Here is an 11,979-nt window from a genome sequence, read left to right as displayed (position 1 = left end):
GTATTGGTCAATACCCAAACATCTTTGGGTCGAATGCTTTTTTCTTCAGGTGGATTGGCATCTTCGATTTGAATATAACTGCATTTCCACCAAAATATATCCAAGCTAGTTTCATTCTTCTGTTGATTTCTGGAAGTAAGGAGCCAGATTTGTGTGTTAATTGTCCCAGGTTTACATACTATCTTAAGTACAGTGCTGTTTATTATTACATCTTGGACATCCACTAGCTCGTTGTACATTGTTTTTGTTTTTGTCAAGTTCATTTTTAGGCCAACTTCATTGCTAGTTTTCATTTAGGTCGCTTATAAGTTCTTGTACCTTAGCTTTTGCTTGTCTGTATATATTTATTAAGTTTCTATGTACAGTTTGTCAATGCCTTGGTTGGCCAAAGCTTCTATTACTGACTTGGGATATATAGAATCGAAAGCCTTCTCGAAATCTATGAAGGTTAATGCTAGTGGTATTTCATATTGCTCAGCTCTACTCATTAGTTCTCGAAGTGTATGAATACGATCTATGGTACTGAATCCACTTCTGAAGCCAGCTTGTTCTCTCGGCTATGCAGCATCTAATGCGTTTGTTAATATGTTGTTGATGATCTTTGTGAATATCGTACATACGATTGGTAGTAGACTTATAGGTCTGTAGTTTTTGCTACCTTTCTTATAAATGAGAACTATGTTTGCTATATTCCAGTGGTCTGGTATGCATCTAAACCTTAGGCGGTTCGTAAATATGTCTGCTAAATATGATATATTAACGTAAAACATTGTATTCATGATGCTGCAAAAGAAGCTCTGGGGAATAAGCTTGTAATTACTATTTAAAAAAGGATTGCTTTGGTGGACCATTGAAATTCTGGTGACAGAGAAGAAGAAAGCTTACGACAAATGAACAGCTACTGGAACTGCCGAGGATAGAAATACATATAAAGAGCAAATGAGATTAGTAACAAGTGAAATAAAGAATACTACTGGTGAAACCATGTGGAAAAGTAAATAAGTGTACCGGTAGTGCAAGAGCGAATATAGCGTGAAAAGTTATTAGAGAACAACAAACTCAGAATAAAGACGCTGCAAGACTACATCTTATTGACATTCAAGAGTGAAAAGAATATTATCATAAGCTCCTGACGGAATCTAATTTCAGGAAAAAACTTAAGAAGAAATCTACGAAGGAAATATTCAACAAGAAGCAATAATAATTCCAGCAAAAGTACGGAAAAGTGTCATGCAGCTAAAGAACGGGAAGGCCGGTGGTTCAGGAAATATAAGTAACAAACTACTCAAACTACTCAAAGATAAGTTAATGGGGATTCTTGCATTTATTTTTCATAAGTGCCCAATAAAGACGAGCCGCCACCCAAAGAATGGAATAGAGCCATCACATATCTTCAATTTATAAGAAAGGGAGCAGGAAAGACTGCAAAAATTACATGGGGATTAGTGTAATATGTTCTGTAGCAATGTTTTATGGACAAGTACTAAAATACCGAATTGGAGAACAAGTTAAAGAATTAGATCAAAACGGTTTTATAACTGGTCGCTTTAGTAACCACGAGGTATATTAAACAGCTTATAGAGAAACGCATAGAAGGAAGATCAACTATCCATTTAACCCATGTAGATCTTGAAAAGCCTACGATAAAATGGTACTTTAGTTATGAATGTTAGGAAAAATGTTAGGGAAAATACTCACAATCCGTGTTAAGTTGTTGTAGGTATTTATTAAGACAAAGGTTGGGTGACCGGTTTCACTTTTACAAGTTATACAGCATTATCAGGCCCCCAAGAAACTTAAGGCTGAAATAGATGGTATATGTAAGCCAATGTATATACAACCAAAAAATCATTTAAAGTGATAGGAAGAATATATGTATAAGCCTTAGTTAATAGTCAGTTATATAAAAATATAAAAGGTGGTCAGCAATATAAAATATCAATTAATATGAAAGTGGTATAAAAGTCTAAACATAGTATAGAAGTAATTAGTTATACAACGTGAAGTGTGTTTCTACAACGTGAAGTGTGTTTCAACATAACCAACTTGAGTCTGATGTTAACTGGTGTATACATTGCATAGTTACCTTATATGTAATATTAAACATATAATAATACATATCAGTACAAGGAATTATCGCAGTGTATTATTAGTTAGATAATACTTATATTTATTTCGGACCATACCCATGCATTTAGACTACTTGGACTGAGCCACTGTAAATTCACACGTCAGCTGTTTATTGAAATAAATGAGTTTTGATAAAAGTCGCTATGCGTTCTGTTGTATGCACTTATGTATATCTTTTTAAAAAAATGTTTGTGGATTTTGTTAAAAGACATTAAAATAGATATTAAAATTTTTTTGAGTTAAACTGGTTGTTTATCCCATCTTATTCTATTCACTTCTCTTCTTCTTCTTCTTCTAATGGCGCTACAACCCTTTGTGAGTCTTGGCCTGCTTAACAATGTTCTTCCATTCTGCCCTGTCGGATACTTTCCTTCGCCACTGCCTGATGTTCATGGTTTTAAGATCCCTCTCTACGTCGTCTATCCATCTTTTACGGGGCCTTCCTCTTGTTCTGTTTCCTTGGGGCTTCCATCTCTGGACTACTTGTACAGCTCGATTATCTGGCATTCTTTCTAGGTGACCAAGCCAGTTTAGTCTTTGTGATTTTACAAATCTGACAATATCTATTCTATTCACAGCAGCTCGAAATAAATCAGTTGGCGTTAGACCAGTCTACTTCCTAAGATTGGCCAGCCAGGATATACGTCTACGTCCAGGGCCTCTCTTGCCCTCAATCTTGCCTTGTAGAATCTACTGTGAAAGTCGGTATTTATTATTACGCATCATGCGGCCGAAGTAAGCCAAGTTTCTGTTTTTTACGCTGTTACTAATTTCTTTGTCTTTTCTTAGCCTATGGAAAATAGTTATGTTACTTGTGTGTTGTATATATGAGATCCCCAACATACGTCGTTGCACCACAATTCAAATGCCTCCAATCGTTTTATGGTATCTTCTGTTAAGCTCCAGCTTTCTACTACAAAGAGGAGGACACTAAAGACGTAACATCTAAAAATTCTTATGCTATATGCTATATATTGATACTTAAAGATAAGTTATAGAGAATCTTCTTAAGGCTGTTTAAAGAGCTTCTGGCTTTTTCAATACGAATTTTTATTTCGTAGCTGTGATCCTAAGTGTCCTTAATATTGCAGCCCAAATAGCATATTTTTTCCACTCTTTTTAACGGTGTATCGCCTATTGTAATTTGGGCGTTTATGTTGTTCTTACTAATGATCATTATTTTTGTCTTATTGCAATTTAATTTTAGGCCGTATTTGTTACATGTTTCTAAAACGTTATCCATCATACTTTGGAGCCCCTGCGCACTATCTGCCAGCAACACTGTATCGTCTGAATATCTAATATTGTTTATAAGTTGGCCATTTACAGCAATCTAATCTTCTGATTCGTCCAAGGCCTCCCTAAAGATGTTTCCAGAGTATATGTTAATTACTGCCGGTGGCAATATGCAATCCTGTATGCTAACTCTTTTTTCGACTGTGAAGATCTCGGACAGTTCATTTTCTAATCGCACTGTTGCTTTTTGTTGGAGATATAAGTTTGAGATCAGTCTTATATCCTTACCATCGAGTCCTGATGTTTTTAGGATATCGATTAGTTTCCCATATGGGACTTTATCAAATGCCGTCTCGAAATCAATGAAAGATGCATACACATCGCAGTTTCAAACTAATAAGTGCTTCCCTCGCTCCGAGTCCTGCTCTGAATCCAAATTGAACTTCACTCAGGTGTTCTTCTAATTTGGTGCATATGCGCGAGTGAATGATAGTAAGGAGTACTTTAGTTGGCATTTTAAGGAAGTGGAATGAATATTGATAATAGCCAGTCTTTTGGTAAATAACCAGTCTCGTAGATGTTGTTGAATAGCTTCGTAAATGTCGTTAAAATTTCACCATGCACCTCATCAGCTCCTGGTGATTTCCCATCTTTAATCCGCTTAATGGCCATAGTTGCTTCTTCGTTTTTTATTTCTGGGCCGTAGGGATTGTTTATTTCAGTCAAACTTCGTGCTGTATCTTCGAATAATTCTTGCATATATTCTTTCCATCTTCGTAATTTATCTTCAATGGTAGTCAAAATCTGGCCTTCAATGTCTACAACTATGCCTGTATTGCGTTGTTTTCTAATGTTCTGTACCTCTTTAATTTTTTTTTGTGCATATGGAAATGGTCATGTTTGCGTTGTAGTGTTTCAATTTCCGTACATTTCTCCGTCGGCCATGCTTCTTGCTCCTTCTATCTCCTTTAGTATAGTCTTATGCAACTTTTTGTATTCTTTGCCATTTTTACCTTTTAATTTTCTTTGCTCTTCCATCATATGCAATATTTTATTTGTCATCCATTCTTGCTTCTTTTCTCTTTTTGATTTTAGATATTCACGCAAAATTGTGGTAATAGATATCTTCAGTTTATTCCACTGTTCTTCTATGCCTCTAGTAGTGTCTTCAACTATTTTCGCAAAATTCTTATTAATCTCTGTTTTTACTTTTTTCTGGACATAATTATATTTATAAAAAATATATCTATAAAATATTATCATATTTGATAATGATCGTTGCCGACTTTTAAGGTTTAAAAAATGATTGGAAATTAAAATTAAAAGATTTTAGTTTTTGTGTGTATTTTAGTATTAGTGTATTTTAGTGTTTTGGGTTAACTCAAGATGAAACGCCAAGATTTTACCATGTCAAAAATAATGAAGTTAGAAGAATTATGACTGTAGATTTGAATATAATAGTAACAATACAAAAGAAAAGAATGCTGTGGTATGGTCATTTAGAACGAATAAATGACACTAGAAAGCCAAAAAATATGGAGTTGGGTATGGGGTTGAGTATGGGGTCCAACAGAAAAAATCAAACAAGGTCAGCCACCCAAAAGCTGGAGAACACATCTCAAAGAAGTAATGGAGAAGAGGCATCCATGAAGGTGACTGGAAGACCGGAAATATGGAAGTTCAGAAGAACATGGTACATGCTACATTAAACAAAAACAACAAAAATAAACAGTAAATAAATGATACAACAGTATTTAATGAGCCGACAGAATTTAAAATTTGAGAAAATAAAAATGTGGGCTCAATCGCGGCGTAAAGCGGATACTCCCGAAAAGGGAAACATTCCCCAACACAACCGAGCTGAGACACACTGGGCTAATAAGCCCAGTAATGGGCAATTATCCTTAATGTATTCCTTTACGATAATTAATAACTATACTAATTTATGAATAAGTTTTATATTTTGGACCTATTGATTCCAAATTCAATAGATTTCTACCTTGTCACAGGAGGAACATATAAATTAAGTTTTAAGACTCTAGGACATTGCTTTTATGGCAATGGGAGATAAAATGAACTATCTTATCGTTCCCATCCCATTTTCTTTGTTCTTTATACAACGTTGATATATAGTACCTTTATGATGCGATGGTTTTGATAGTTGCTCCCATAAATTAATTGATCTTGAGCTATTTTTTAAACTACATATACCTACTATCGAAGTGGGCAACGTGGGTGTTTAGAAAAAACAATTATACACTTATGGTATGATTTCGTTCGTAACCAATTTTCTTTTACGATATTGATCTGTTAATTGCCAATTTTGTATCTTTGGGCATTCGGGCTTCGTCGACACGTTGTGCAATAATTAAAAATTCTTTTAAACTCTTGACTTTTAGATGTGTTTCTTTAGTATCTAAATGTATAAATAACAGAGTCCTTAAGTAAGTTTATTATTTAATACCACCAGTTGCCGAAAACTGGAGTTCGAGTATGGTACCGAAATTTTATTGCCTGCGTATGTGCGTGATCCGTTTGCACAACCAATTGTGCACCATAAGTAATCACAATTTGATTGCAGATGTGTGGGATTTAGAGGGGTTTTATATGATCAGTTCGATCATATAATGTATCATAAGCTGGATTAAAAGTTTACAACAGACGGTTTCCATGGAAAAAAGTCTAGGAAACAATTTTAGAGAAAAAGTTAATTTTTTTTAAACATCGTTTCAGTAAGAGTCCACGCTTCCATTCATAGTATATAATGCTGAAGACAGAATAGCGTAATAAACGCTGGAATTCTTAAGGCTTTGTTAGATCAATCACTTTACTTAACTAAGCCGGAAAACTTTTGATTTTCGCCATTTGGTCACGTGTGTATGAACCGGATGTGTGAATACCATGCGTAAAAATGCGTGGGGTATAGTGACACTTTGTTGTGCAACGTAAGTTTGTGCAATTTGATCGCAAAGTTTATAACAAAAGACACACTTATTTCGATAAACAATCGAAATACTATTGATGATAAATACATTAGTTCATAAAACTGACATGTGTCAGTAGATATGAAAATATATGAGTTGTTTATATATGAAAAATAAATAAGTTTAAACAAAGCCTTTTTTAGGAATTTGCAATAAATTTATTAACTTACTAATAAATAATATTAATGTCATATTGATAAATATTCTTTTTTATTAATCGTATTTTACTTGATATGGTAAATGCGTATAATAGTAGTCAAAAGAATCTATGACTAGGAATACGTTTATGTTTTTATCATTATATCCAAATTTAACCGTATCACAGGTGGGCAGTCGCAAAAATACTCCAAGGCAAACAAAAACAACAAAAGAATTTAATTACTTTTTTACAATGGTTATTTTTAGATATATATTGTCAGACTCATTAGCTGCCACCTTATTAAAATGCAGTTCCCACCATCCTTTTAACAAACTTATTTAAAAATGCAACCAAGCAGAATAAATAGAAAATTTGGCACACAAACAAACTGCAGACTTTCAATTGTTGTAAATAAATTAAAAAGGTATAAAATTAAATTAAAAACAAGATCGAAGGTTATATGTTAAATAGCCGATATTGGTTATTGAAGAAAATGCAATGAAAACATTTTTTAAATCACATTAAAGGAAACGTACACAAGAGAAGAACAAATCTAAATAGCGGTTAACATCATATCTTTTTTTGATTTTATCAAAAAAAGATATATTTATCAAAAAAAATATATAAAAAAAGATATCCGTCAGAAAAAATCATATTGATTTTTTCTGACGGATATTCTCAAGTTAAAGTTAATTTCATGTCATCGAATGAACTATCTTACAAGTAAAGTCACCCAGGAACGTAACTCAACAATATTGGCAATATCATTTTAAAGTCGTCTACTTTAAAATGTATAATGTATGTCTGAATTGTTATAGAAGAATTTTTCACCAAGTAACAAAAAAAAAACAAAATTTGTTTAATTTACCTATGTTTGTATTTTGAGAACGATTTCCGAAGTGGAAATTGAAACGTCAATAAACGTATTCCTATTTAAACAGTAATTACTTTAACATGCCACAAAAAAATAGGTTCAGATAAATATCATATCTTTGTGCATACTTTCCTTCTTATTTTTATGATTCCCATCTATTCTAACGAATTGAGTCAATCTTACCTTAGTATATTGTTGGAGGTCATATCACACAAAATAAGTGAAAATTGTAGTAAGAGGGCATTTAAATTAAAAGTGTAGTGAGTAAACGGATATAAAAAATATACATATGATATATTGAAATGGCCAGGATCTAAGGCTAGAACTCATAAACCCATCTGACAATGATAGTCTTTTATAAAAAATATAATTGAAACATTTTAATCTAAGCATTATTCCTGCTTTGGGACGGTCCTGAGGTCTGGTATAATATAGGGGAACATGCTGTACCTAGGGACGGTTGTACCTAGGGATAAGCTAAAATTAACGCCAAACAAAATATCAGACAAACCTTAGATTAACAAACGATATCGGCAACAGTGTCCCTCTCTATGGTATTCAGTTGCGCACATGTTTGTGAAGTGTTAACGCAAGCTGTGGCCATTTTGTAATTTTTGACGTCCAAAGTAAGTATTTTTACCGGCTGTTTCGTCTTATTGCAAATTATCAATTTGACTGTAGTAAATAATCATGTTAGGGTGATATTAATCGTAATTTAGACTACCTAATCCACTAATCAAACCGTTGTATTTGTTGTGGCTAACGACTTATTCAACTGCTTTTATTCATGAAGTCCCCCTGTTGTACCTACGAACATGCATTTTGTTGTACCTGTTTTGTGGGGCCGTCCCCAGGTACATTATTAAAAATATTAGTACCGAAGAATGTTTTGTTTCAGGAGCTCATTATGCCAAGAAGTAAAGAAAAGGAGAGAAGACCGGAACCTTTAAAAGTCAATGTAGAGAACGCTGTTCGTGAAGTTTTAAATTCAAGTGTTTCAATTCGTGCCGCAGCGAGCCAATTTGGAATTGCAAAGTCTGCATTAGCAAGACACATGAAAAATTTTAAAACATCAGGTCAAAACAATTTTATATACAGTCCGAATTATAAAGTCAAGCAAGTTTTTAATGAAGCCGAGGAAACGGAGCTGGTAAACTATTTAAAAACAGCAGCTAGAATACATTATGGCCTAAGTTTGATAAACGTTAAAAAACTGGCATATGAATATGCAAAGCAAAATAAAAAAAATATCCTGCTTGCTGGGGCGATACAAAAGAAGCAGGAAATAATTGCATCTCAGAGAGTGACATCTCAGTGACAGAGATGCAGACATTCTGCATCTCTGTCACTTAGAATACCCGAGGGTACAAGTTTGGACAGAGCAACTGCATTCAATAAAGAAACAGTTGCTATTCTCTTTCAATCATATAAAAATGCGTTGAGTAAAGGAAACTTTGAACCATCAAAAATTTTTAACGTCGATGAGATGGGTATTACTACTGTGCAGCAACCTCCTAAAACTTTAGCACCAAAAAGGACAAAGGCAAATAGGAGGAATGACATCTGGGGAAAGAGGTCTTCTAGTTACTGTGATATGTTGTATTATTGCTGCTGGAAATACTGTGCTGCCTTTATTTGTGTCCTGTATTCAAATCCGAGTGGATGGTCCAATGAAGATGTATTTTTTAAATTCCTAGAACATTTCATATCACACGTTAAACCTTCTTTGCAGGATAAGGTTATTTTATTGTTAGATAACCATAAAAGCCATGTTTCCATACCCACTATTAACTGGGCAAAACGTTCGGGAGTTATTTTAATTACTTTTCATCCCCATACATCACACCGAGTGCAACCTCTCGATTTATTGGTTTTTGGACCTTTTAGTCTTTCTACAATAATGCAATGACTAATTGGATGAGTTCTCCTAGTAACGCGGGGAAATCAGTTACCATTTACGACGTAGCAGAGTTGGCAAATACGGCATACTTAATAATACTTTCCAATATCTTTTGATAAAATTAATTTAGGGTAGGTAGTCTGTGTATTATTAGCAGTTTATATTTTCAATAAAATTTTTACGAATATTAGGAAGTATTTTTGTTTTACACATTAAATTCTGGTTGTACAGGTACTTTAACTCGTGTCCCTAGGTACAACTCTTCGTGTCCGTAGGTACAACAGACCGGTTATTCCTAGGGACACGTACATACATACAAAAAAAGTGATAAAATTGGGTAGAAATATATGTTGAAAAATTGGCATTTTCGAATTAGCTTTACAAAGGTATGATCAACTGTCCAGATTTTATTATTTTGTAATATCTTTATTTGTCTAATTTATAAAAATCAAATTTTAAAAATTGTCCCTAAGTACAACATGTTCCTAGTCATAATTAACGAAGATATAGTCCATTGAAATGTTACATTTCTTATGCCTTAAGTGCGTTTCTTAGAAGACGCAATTTTATTTTTTTGACTTATTGGGAGAGCAAGTATAAGCTTAAGTTCAAGTTTGTGGGGTCGCCACCTTTGACCTCTGGCCGCCATCTTGGAAAGGCGGAAAGGGTTTTCGCTCTGTATCTCGTAAACTAGCAACCATACAAAAAATTATTATCAAATATTTGTAGCAAATTAAATTGTCTACAAATTTATTTGTATTACTTTTTATGGTAAAATGGCAAATAAAAAAGTTATTAACAAAAATAACTAAAAATATTTTGAACAAATTCTCTTTTCGGTCTGATCTTTTTTCTAGTCATTTTACAATAAAATGATATCAGAGGAATATTGCAATGAATCATTTTCACTACAAATTTGTGTAATTTCATTAATTTTGTGAAAGTATGTGTGGTTGCCGACAAGTAGGCCTCAAATGCTCTGCAGTGTGCCTTAATTGTTCAGGTGAAACCTGCAGTGACATTATGGATATATATATATATATATATATATATATATATATATATATATATATATATATATATATATATATATAATTCGAAGTACGATAGAATGACGTCAATTCTAACTTCGGTTCTTTTGCAAACATTCATCTTCGATACTGAATTAGATCCTGAACCGCAGCCTAGACTTTCAAAGAAAATAAAAAAGCAATAGCTGGATACAACTTTTTAAATATATAATTATGCTCAATATTATCTCGTCTAGAAATTATCAGTGAATTAGGCCTAATGGGGATATCATTTATAAAAACGCGCCTCTCAACCAATCACAACCAAGTTGACAGGATAATTCAGATTTACCCTTTTAAGTTCTTAGTCCAATTATTAGTATACAGTAAACGGCTAAATTATGGAATATTATCATTATTTCGAGAACCGACGAGTTTTGAGAGAAATCTCGAAACAGGTCGATTTTTGTTATAAAATACCCATGTTATAACGTACATGGAGTATTGTTCTGAAGCTATTTTCTTGTGGCATTTTAAAGTAATTACTATTTAAATGGGAATAAGCCACAATTAAAGGTTAAAGTACGTTTACTGACGTTTCAATTTCCACTTCGGAAATCGTTCTCAAAATACAAACATTAGTAAATTAAACAAATTTTGTTTTTTTGTTGAAAAAAAAAAAAAAACAAAAAAACAAAATTTGTTTAATTTACTAATGTTTGTATTTTGAGAACGATTTCCGAAGTGGAAATTGAAACGTCAGTAAACGTACTTTAACCTTTAATTGTGGCTTATTCCCATTTAAATAGTACATGGAGTAGGGATAATGTCACCGATGTAGGTGTAGTGACGTAATCGTTAATTTTTGTAAATAGAAATCGGTATAATGCGACACCTCATTTAAACGAGAATTTAATTCTCTATTTAACGACATTACATTTTTAACTAAAATATTACAAAAACAATTTTTTTTTTAATTTAAATTCAACTAAATTACAACTAATGATTTAATTCATAATGTACTTTAAAGTAACCAAATTATGCATAATAATTATTTTAAATTAAATGTTCGAAATGCCATCCATCGGGTTCTTGACAATATGCGAATCTACGGACACATTCATCAAGTACATTGCGGCTGACTTCTGGAGTAATTAGACTCATTTCATGCCTAATTCTATCTTTAGTCCTGTACGTTTTGATCAAAAGTAAACTTTTGATTTTATGTAACCACACAGGAAAAAGTCTAGAGGTGACAAATCTGGCGACCTTGCTGGCCACTCTATAAAACCTCGTATTCCGATCCACCTCCTGGGAAAGCAATGATTTAAAAATTGACGTACTTCACGTGGGTAATGCGAAGGGGCTCCATCTTGTTAAAACCAGATATTTTCACTGGGTAAATTTGGATTATTGACATTTGGATACATGTTAGTAAGAACAGGTATAAGTTGATTTCTTAAAAAAGTTAAATAACGTTCTCCTGTTCGATTTTCTTCAAATAAAAAAGAGCCAATGATTCTGTCATTAATGATCCCTGCCATTACATTTAGGTACTTTCTGAGGATATTGCGTGTGTGACTCAGTCATCCAATGTGGGTTTTCTTGACTCCAATATCTGCAATTTTGACGATTCCCGGTACCATGTATAAAAATGTGGCTTCATCGGAAAAAAGGATTTGATTGATGAACTGTGGATTGCGGAT

The 11,979-nt window shown here is 33.2% G+C and overlaps 1 protein-coding gene across 2 annotated transcripts in view; it reads right to left on the bottom strand.

Moving 5' to 3' along the window:
* Nucleotides 1–11,979, bottom strand: part of LOC140434625 (transient receptor potential channel pyrexia-like) — a 74,371-nt gene that overhangs the window by 17,231 nt on the left and 45,161 nt on the right. The window lies entirely within an intron of this gene.

The sequence above is a fragment of the Diabrotica undecimpunctata genome, chromosome 2 (assembly GCF_040954645.1).
Source record: "Diabrotica undecimpunctata isolate CICGRU chromosome 2, icDiaUnde3, whole genome shotgun sequence".
NCBI lineage: Eukaryota > Metazoa > Arthropoda > Insecta > Coleoptera > Chrysomelidae > Diabrotica > Diabrotica undecimpunctata.
The sequence above is the reverse complement of the archived record's forward strand: the minus strand, read 5'-3'. Positions and strand labels throughout refer to the sequence as shown.